This window comes from Anabrus simplex, chromosome 4 (assembly GCF_040414725.1).
Source record: "Anabrus simplex isolate iqAnaSimp1 chromosome 4, ASM4041472v1, whole genome shotgun sequence".
Classification (NCBI taxonomy): Eukaryota; Metazoa; Arthropoda; class Insecta; order Orthoptera; family Tettigoniidae; genus Anabrus; species Anabrus simplex.
In genome coordinates, this window is record NC_090268.1 from 369,345,036 (window position 1) to 369,355,263 (window position 10,228).

A 10,228-nucleotide genomic window follows, 5' to 3' on the forward strand; every position below is an offset into this window, starting at 1 on the left:
ACAACATTATTTATATAGATGTCTCTGTACAACAAGAATTAACTTAGAAGTTTTAATATGGGCTCTTACCTCCATCACATTATCGCCGCTTGCCGCGCGTCGTCATCGCGTGGGACTGCTTCCTAGGATCCACCAAGCTCTGAAAGCAAAGGAGTAAAATATGAATAGAATTAACCTGTCACATGCAAAAGTATAAGTGGAGTATAGAGGGGAATAACGTTATCACGAAACACAGCCATTAAACTCCTTCCTTGAAACCGTAACGGAACACAAATGAACAACCATATTTTTAATATCTTACAGTGAGCCTAGAAAGAACCATTGGTGCTGATTGTTCTTTTAAGAGGCAAGTACTGTTGTGGGTTAATCAAACCTTATTTAATACAAAATTTAAGACGGTAGAACGATGGCCTTCTCAGATTAAGTTGGCTGGTTCGATCATGGCTCAATCCGGTGGTATTTAAAAGTGTTAAAAACTCCTGCGAGACAAAATTCCGGCACCTGGGCGTCTCAGAAAATCCTAAAATTAGTTAAAACAAATGCAATCCTATTAATATTGTTAATATTGCTATTTTTAAGAGCCTCCGTGGCTCAGGCGGCAACGCGTTGGCCTCTCACCGCTGGGTTCCGTGGTTCAAATCCCGGTCACTCCATGTGAGATTTGTGCGGGACAAAGCGGAGGCGGGACAGGTTTTTCTCCGGGTACTCCGGTTTTCCCTGTCATCTTTCATTCCAGCAACACTCTGCAACGTCATTTCATTTCACCTTCATTCATTAATCATCGCCCAAGAGGAGTGCGACAGGCTTCGGCAGCCGGCACAATTCCTATCTTAGCCGCTAGATGGGGGCTTCATTCATTCCATTCCTGACCCGGTCAAATGACTGGAAACAGGCTGTGCATTTTTATTGTGATGTTTATGTTCGGCTCCTGGGCTGAATAGTCAGCATAGTGGGCTTCAGTTCAGAGGGCTCCGGGTTTGAGCCACTTCCAGGTCAGGGATTTTAATCTTAAATTTTAATTCCCTGTTTCGGAGATAGAATGTTTATGCTGTCCTCAGCATCCCTTTCCTTTCTTTCTTTCTTTCTTAACCCATTTACTCTCCAGGGTTGGTCATTCCCTCGGACTCAGCGAAGGATCCCACCTCTACCGCCTCAAGGGCAGTGTCCTCGAGCGTGAAACTTTTGGTCGGGAAGATATAACTGGAAGGAGGACCAGTAACTCGACCAGGTGGCCCCACCTGCTATACTGAACAGGGGCCTTGTGCGAGGATAGGAAGTTTGCAAGGATAGACACGGAAGAGGGAAGGAAGCGGCCGTGACCTTAAGTTAGGTACCATCCCGGCATTTTCCTGGAGGAGAAGTGGGAAACCACGGGAAACCACTTCGAGGATGACTGAGGTGGGAACCGAAACCATCTCTACTCAGTTGAACTCCCGAGGCTGAGTTGACCTGTTCCAGCCCTCGTCCACTTTTCAAATTTCGTGGCGGAGCCGGAAATCGAACACGGGCTTCCGGGGTTGGTACTAACCACTACACCACAGAGGCGGACCCTCAGCGTCCCTGCAACTCATGTATCACATAAACACTATTCTCCACTACAACAACACGCAGTGTCCGTTTTCCTTCTCTCTCTCTCTCTCTCTCTCTCTCTCTCTCTCTCTCTCTTTATTTATTTATTTAACTTCTCTCTACAGAATGGAGTGTATCCCTCAGAATGGAAGCGTGCCAATGTACGTCATGTGCCCAAAAAGAAAATTCCAACAGTCTGTAGTGATTTTAGGCCTATCAATATCCTCTGTGCACTTAGTAAGGCATTAGAAAGAATTGTTCATGAGCAGATATGTGAATATATGTCTAAATATCACATCCTAAATCCCTACCAATCTGGCTTCAAGAAAGGCCATAGTACTACTACGGCTCTGCTGAGAGTTACGGACGATATACGCGCGGCCATCGATAAGAGACAGCTTACTATCTTATGTCTCTTTGATTTCTCGAAGGCATTTGACTCTGTTAATCATGAGTTGTTTCTTGCAAAGTTGAAGTCAATTGGTTTCTCGCAGAGTGCTCTATCTTGGTTTGAATCATATCTATCAAGTAGATCACAAAGAGTTACATTTGTTGACGGACGATCCTCTATCTGGGAATCAGTAAACTGTGGCGTACCACAAGGATCAGTCCTCGGTCCTTTATGCTTTTCTATTTATATTAATGACATTTCTGAAGTCTTTAAAAGTAGTACTTTCCATATGTATGCTGATGACTTACAAGCTTACTTCCACTTCAGTCCCACTAACGCACCTTCTTGTATAATGCATTTCAAACATGATATCTCTCGATTGATCGAATGGAGCGCAAATCATAATCTCCAATTAAATGTGGCTAAGACCCAGCTTATTTGCATAGGTTACTCAAAACTCCTGAAAACTGTTGACCTCAAATCCCTCCCACCAATAAAAATTCTAGATTCAGATATCCATTATAGTGACACCGTTAACAATCTAGGACTCATTTTCGACAGAACCCTATCCTGGTCTGATCATACGTCAAATGTGATCAGAAAAGTTGTGTCATCAATGCATATTTTGAAACGTAACGTGTCATGTACACCACCTTTTATGCGGAAACTACTTGTTCAAAGTCTTATATTCCCCATAATTGACTATGGATCAGTCGTATACAACGACTTATCCGAAACTTTGAACATACAACTACAGAGGGTGCAAAACACATGTGTTCGTTACGTGACAAATGCCAGGCGTGATGAACACATAACACCCTATTACATTCAGCTGCAATGGTTGAAACTCCATGAACGACGGGAAATCTCAGTAGCCGTTGCTACGCACAAAATTCTCAAACTGAAGACCCCACCCTACCTATATAATGCATTTAAATCTATGGAGTCAGTACATAACAGAGATAATAGGTTTACAAAAACTACCCTTCAAATTCCCCTTCATCGTACCACTAAATTTAACAAATCTTTTGTTTGCACTGCATCCCGTATCTTCAATGTCTTTAACCTTCACCGTTTCGCAAATGACAGGAACTGCACCCAACTAAAGCAGTCCTTAACATCTATCTTCCTGGAGGAGTACGCAAGGGGCTGAGATCAGGTATTCTTGTGTCCAATAATAAGAAATATGTATATTTCTAAGAAAATTGTTTCTGTTTTTTATATTCCTGAGATTCTTGTAGCCTAAAATATTAAAAAATCGAATGATATGCTTTTCTACTTCTTATATGATTTATGTTTTAACTTTATTGGAATTGGTATCTGTATTTTAATTTTAAGTTTAATTTTCAGTTTAATGTTTAATTTGATATTTTAATATTCTAAAATGTAGTTAGTATATTCATAAACTTGTATTGTGTTATAAGTAGACGCTACATAAAGGGGCTTTTCAGCCTCAGTGGCATGTATATCATCATTATCAATAAATTCAATTCAATTCAATTCTCTTTCTCGCTCTCTAATAATTTAACTTCGTACTATCACGTTAATGTTTTCCGCGACCCAAGGATGGGAAAGTGATAGGATTTGGAAGGTAACGGCCGTGGTCCTAATTAGGGTACAGCCGAAGCATTTGCCTGATGTGAAAATGGGGAAACCGTGAATAGCCATCTTCAGCGCTGCTGGGAGTGGAACTCGATCCCACTATCTCCCGAATGCAAGCTGACGCTACGAGAACCAAACCACGCAGCCACTCGCTCGGTGGTCCCAAATAGCAATCACAAATATTACTGTCTTCTCTGTAATTCACAATATGTTTAATAGCGAAACAAAACCAATGGGAAATTCACAATGTTGATCTAATCAGTCCGCCTCTGGGGTGTAGTAGTTAGTGTGATTAGCTGCCACTCGCGGAGGCCTGGGTTTCATTCCCGGCTGTACAACGAAATTTAAATAGTAGTACGAGGGCTGAAACGGGTCCACTCAGCCTCGGGAGGACAACTGGGTGGAGGTGGGTTCGATTCCCACCTCAGCCATCTTGGAAGTGGTTTTCCGTGGTTTCCAACTTCTCCTCCAGGCAAATGCCGCGATAGTACCTAACCCAAGGCCACGGCCGCTTTATTCCCTCATCCTTGTCTTCCCATACCCCCGCAAGGCCCCTGTTCAACAAAGCAGGTGAGGCCGCCTAGGCGAGGTACTGGTCATCCTCCCCAGTTGTATTCCCCGACCCAGAGTCTGAAGCTCCAGGACACTGCCCTTTAGGCTGTAGAGGTGGAATCCCTCGCTGATTCTGAGGGAAAAATCGACCCTGGAGCGTAAACTGATAAAGAAGAAGAAGATCTTATCATGATGAACCAAATGTAAGACTTTGTCAATAAGATTTCTCGATGTCTCAATGGGGTCCACTAGGATAATGGCCCATGATATTCCTTTAAGTGTATACCTATGCGATTGATCCCCCTCACATGTCTTAAACAAAATACCTGGGACAATACTTTACAACCACCTTGCTTCCATTCTAATAATATAGACCACAGGTCGACTTTAATGTTTCAGACACTGTAGCTTCCAGGCCATTCCAGGAGCCTTTCTGCCTTTTACGCAAGGGTTTCAGGATAGATTTCCACCTCGTCCAAGGATTGTAATCATGTACTGAGGGCTGAAAGCTGGTGGTGGTTCGATCAGCCTCCTGATTGAAACGGAGAACCTGTCGGAAATGAGGAGCAGCGGACTATGTTTCATTCGGACAGCAGTCACATTAAATGGTCGGATGTGCCATGGGTTTGTTTTTGATCTTTGTAAGGTTTGGAGAAATAAGGACAGCGTACGAGTGCGTCCAGAAGGAAGTAATTATTTGACGTCCTTTGGGACCAGACTGGATGTAAGTGGAGAGTCGAAAGGTATACCCGAGTATAAGAACAGTAAGTCGCTCAAGAAATTTCAACATGCAGAATTCAGGTTGAAATATCTTATACAGATCCTCCACTAAGATACATCACTGCTATATAACACAAATTATGGAAATGCAGTCCTCGATGACCTAGATGTTAGTCCTCTTTAAACAACAAACAAGTGTGTGTAGCAACAAAAAAACTAGCAGTTTGTACTCGTATCACTGGTAGTATAGTTGTTTTACGATTAGAAATTCTCGTGAACTGTTAGGTTAGTTCTTATGGATGCGTGTTTTTTAAAACTTGATTTAAGTCACACCGACACAGATAGGTCTTATGGCAACAATGAGATAGAAAAGGCTTAGGAGTGCGAAGGAAACGGCCGTGGCCTTAATTTAGGTACAGCCCTAGGATTTGATTGTTGCTAAGATGGGAAACCACGGAAAACCAACTTCAGGGCTGTCGACAGAGGGTTTCGAACCCACTATCTCCCGGATGCAAGCTCACAGCTGCGCACCCCTAACCGCACGGCCAACTCGCCCGGTAGCATACATGTTAGTAGATACATTATTACGTTAAAATTTCCCATATTCAGGGCAAAATGTTGGCAATGCATCTTTTTTTTTTTTTTTTTGCTAGGGGCTTTACGTCGCACCGACACAGATAGGTCTTATGCCGACGATGGGATAGGAAAGGCCTAGGAGTTGGAAGAAAGCGGCCGTGGCCTTAATTAAGGTACAGCCCCAGCATTTGCCTGGTGTGAAAATGGGAAACCACGGAAAACCATTTTCAGGGCTGCCGATAGTGGGATACGAACGCAATGCATCTTAAGACTGATGGTAGGTACAGTAATTGAAGGGACGTCAAGTAAACAGCCGGGCTGGGTAGCCCAGGCAGTGCAGTTCTGACCTCTTGGTGGGGTTCGATCCCAGCTCAGTACGGTGGTATTTGAAGGTTCTCAAATACGCCAATCTCGTATCGGTAGCGTTATTGGTACGTTAAAGAACTTCTGCGGGACAAAATTCCAGTACTTCGGTGTCTGCATAAAACGTGACATTAATTAGTGGGAGTAAAACCGATAACATTATTATTAATATTATAACAACCGGGCGAGTTGGCCGTGCGCGTAGAGGCGCGCGGCTGTGCACGTAGAGGCGCGCGGCTGTGAGCTTGCATCCGGGAGATAGTAGGTTCGAATCCCACTATCGGCAGCCCTGAAGATAGTTTTCCGTGGTTTCCCATTTTCACACCAGGCAAATGCTGGGGCTGTACCTTAATTAAGGCCACGGCCGCTTCCTTCCAACTCCTAGGCCTTTCCTATTCCATCGTCGCCGTAAGACCTATCTGTGTCGGTGCGACGTAAAGCCCCTAGCAAAAAAAAAAAATATAACAGCATATGTTCTTCAATTATTCATGGTAAAATTACCTGGAGGCGCCGGGTATCGATCCCGGTACCTCTCACATGCTAAGCGAGCGCTCTACCATCTGAGCTACGCCCCCAGTCGACGAATGCTGTTCAAATCTCGTTACTATATGTGACAACATGAGTGCCAAACTTACACCTACCCACTTCACAGTGTACATGCGTGGACCAATCACGTCTGCTATCAACGAGTTCTGTTGTATACAAGAACAGAAGTGTCGTGTAGTAGAACGCGACGGTAGATGCAGAGACGATCACGGCCCTCAAGTGGCTACGGCTGGTCCGTGGTCCAACAGCTCTGCCCTCTGACCAGCCAGCCGAGGCTCTACGCCTCTGCATTCGGGAGACGGGATAGGGTTGGACCTCACGGTTGGCCCCAACCGTCGGCTGTCCTAGGAATGGTTTTCCGTGGTTTTCCTTTCCACTGCATTAACGCGAATGCCGGGACAGTTCCTAGTACAGGCCACGGCCGCCAACCACGTCACCTTCTCATGCATCTCCTTCACCGTAACAAATCTCCCGACCTGACAGACGGCGTCACCGTCCCCCTTCAGGAGAGGAACGAAAACATTTTCGTCGTAGTAGTACGTCCGCAGGTCATTGTTCCCTTCCTTCGCAGATCTCTTCTTCTTCTTCTTCTTCTTCTTAATCTGATTACCGTCCAGGGTTGACTTTACCCTCGGACTCAACGAGGGATCCCACCTCTACCGCCTCAAGGGCAGTGTCCTGGAGCTTCAGACTCTGGATCAGGGGATACAAGTGGGGAGGATGACCACTACCACGCCCAGGTGGCCTCACCTGCTAAGCTGAACAGGGGTCTTATGGGGGGATGGGAAGATTGGAAGGGGTAGACAACGAAGGGGGAAGGGAGCGGCCGCCGCCTTAAGTTAGGTACCATCCCGGCATTTGCCTGGAGGAGATGTGGGAAACCAGGGAAAAACACTTTCAGGATGGCTGAGGTGGGAATAGAACCCACCTGTACTCAGTTGACCTCTCAGTGGACCCCGTTCCAGCCCTCGTAGCACTTTTCAAATTTCGTGGCAGAGCCGGGAATCGAACTCGGAGCTCCGGGGGTGGCAGCTAATCACACTAACCACTACACCATAGAGGTGGACTGTTCTCCAACCTCCATATGTATATTCATTCAGTGACACAGTCAATAGAGCACATTGTACAGAATCATGTTTGTGTAAGCTTGCATTCGGCAAGTGGCAGGATCTTACCCTAAATCGATCACCTTAAAGATTGTTAGTCGCTTCTTATTTTCACACCAGATAAACGCGGAGGTTGCGCCTTAATTATTGCTATGGCCACCAGTTTGACGGCCCTAACCGAGCGAACTGCATGCGAGATTGGGGTCACGTGAATTTGAGTTTGTATTCGGACGATGGTGAGTTCGAAGCCCACTGTCGGTAGTCCGGAAGAGGGTGTTTCGTGGTTTCCCAATTTCACACGAGGCAAATGCTGGGGATGTACCTTTATTAAGGTCAAGGCTGCTTCCTTCCCACTTCTACGCTTTCCTGACTTATTGTCGCTATAGGACATTCCCCTCAGACGTATTTCTGGTAACACGATTGGCAAGTTACTTCCCCCTTCGAAAACAGTAAATGTAGTTAGTGGGACCTAAAATAAATAACATTATTTTTCATTTTACATCGTTATGCCTTATTTAGGACCGCCTCTGTGGTGTAGTGGTTAGCGTGATTAGCTGCCACCCCCGGAGGCCCGGGTTCGATTCCCGGCTCTGCCACGAAATTTGAAAAGTGGTACGAGGGCTGGAACGGGGTCCACTCAGCCTCGGGAGGTCAACTGAGTAGAGGTGGGTTCGATTCCCACCTCAGCCATCCTGGAAGTGGTTTTCCGTGGTTTCCCACTTCTGCTCCAGGCAAATGCCGGGATGGTACCTAACTTAAGGCCACGGCCGCTTCCTTCCCTCTTCCTTGCCTATCCCTTCCAATCTTCCCATCCCTCCACAAGGCCCCTGTTCAGCATGGAAGGTGAGGCCGCCTGGGCGAGGTACTGGTCATACTCCCCAGTTGTATCCCCTGACCAAGAGTCTGAAGCTCCAGGACACTGCCCTTGAGGCGGTAGAGGTGGTCATACTCCCCAGTTGTATCCCCCGACCAAGAGTCTGAAGCTCCAGGACACTGCCCTTGAGGCGGTAGAGGTGGGATCCCTCGCTAAGTCCGAGGGAAAAACCGAACCTGGAGGGTAAACAGATGATGATGATGATGATGATGATGCCTTATTTAGGAGCTCGATTGAACCAACTTACCTCATGTGTTGGCCTTCTTCTCCCCACAAAATCTCCTCATCCTCCCACTAGGTTCCTTCCTTCGTTCTTCTGTCCAAGTAATAGTGGCTGTAGGGTTGTGTTTGCTTCTGAATTTACATCTGCCCTGTACAATGTCTTACGAGATGTTGATTTCCTGGACCGAGCTCGATAGCTGCAGTCGCTTAAGTGCGGCCAGTGTCCAGTATTCGGGAGATAGTAGGTTCGAACCCCACTGTCGGCAGCCCTGAAAATCGTTTTCCGTGGGTTCCCATTTTCACACCAGGCAAATGCTGGGGCTGTACCTTAATTAAGGCCACGGCCGCTTCCTTCCCACTCCTACTCCTTCCCTGTCCCATCGTCGCCATAAGACCTGTCTGTGTCGGTGCGACGTAAAGCAACTAGCAAAAAAAAAAAAAAAAAAAAAAATTCCCGGAGATCTGTTTCAGCTTCACGAAGCCAGCTGTTTTTGTTTAAGATGAAAGGGCCAGGTTGAGAATTTTTTAGTTAGTCTGTTACTGTTCATTCTGATCATGCGTCCACAAAATTTCAATCGTCCTTTCCGAAAAGTGTGAGTAATTTTCTCAGAATGACAATATATTTTCTGGGATGACTTTTTCTTCCATATTACATCTATACAAACTGGGCCAAAGTTTTTTCTTACAATTTTCCTTTCCTGTTCCTCTATGTCTTTGGTTAGAGACGCGCCACCAATGATTAAGTTTTCTGAAGCATATAACCCTTCAGGACTTCTTTTCTTGCTATTTGCCTTACGTCGCACCGACACAGATAGGTCTTATGGCGACGATGGGATAGAAAAGGCCTAGAAATGGGAAGGAAGCGGTCGTGGCCTTAAGTTAGGTACCAACCCGGCATTTGCCTGGAGGAGAAGTGGGAAACCACGGAAAACCACTTTGAGGATGGCTGAGGTGGGAATCGAACCATCTCTACACAGTTGACCTCCCGAGGCTGAATGGACGCCGTTCCACGTACCACTTTTCAAATTTCGTGGCAGAGCCGGATTCGAACCCGGGCCTCCGGGGTGGTCAATAATCACACTAACTACGCGGTAGCAGTGGGATCCCTCGTTGAGTACGAGGGAAAACCAACCCCGGATAGTAAACGAATTAATAAAGAAAAAAGAAAGAAAGAAAGAAAGAAAGAAAGAAAGAATACAATAAATGATGTCGTCAGAGGATGTTGGGAATCTAAGAGTGTTCGGTACTGCTCTCCGGGAGTGTCTTAGAAGGGGGTCAAGTGGATCATCGACTAACTTCACTCCCAGCGGCACATGGGTGTGGTCCACAAGAAAGATGTTACTGTACTTGAAGGCTTAACGAAATAGTACACCATTCTGACTGGGGGCGTAGCTCAGATGGTAGAGCGCTCGCTTAGCATGTGAGAGGTACCGGGATCGATACCCGGTGCCTCCAGATTTTTAGAAACTCATTTAAATCAATAATAATAATAATAACGCTATTGGTTTATCGTCCCACTAAGCAAAGGAAAGAATAAAGGAAATGACTGTTGCATAAAGATAGATACCATCCCAATTAAAATTAATAATAACGTTATCGGTTTATCATCCCACTGAAATGAAGTAGCGTATGGCTTTTAGTGCCGAGAGTGTCGGAAGACATGTTCGGCTCGCTAAGTGCAGGTCTTTTGATTTGACAACCTTAGGT

General features: G+C 45.7%; 2 non-coding genes across 2 annotated transcripts; one reads left to right on the forward strand and one right to left on the reverse strand.

Moving 5' to 3' along the window:
- Positions 1-6,275: 6,275 nt before the first annotated feature.
- Positions 6,276-6,348, reverse strand: TRNAA-AGC (transfer RNA alanine (anticodon AGC)). The gene has a single exon. It is a non-coding gene; the product is annotated as a tRNA-Ala (tRNA).
- A 3,555-nt stretch (positions 6,349-9,903) lies between these two features.
- On the forward strand, positions 9,904-9,976 carry TRNAA-AGC (transfer RNA alanine (anticodon AGC)). The gene has a single exon. It is a non-coding gene; the product is annotated as a tRNA-Ala (tRNA).
- The last annotated feature ends 252 nt before the right edge of the window (positions 9,977-10,228 follow it).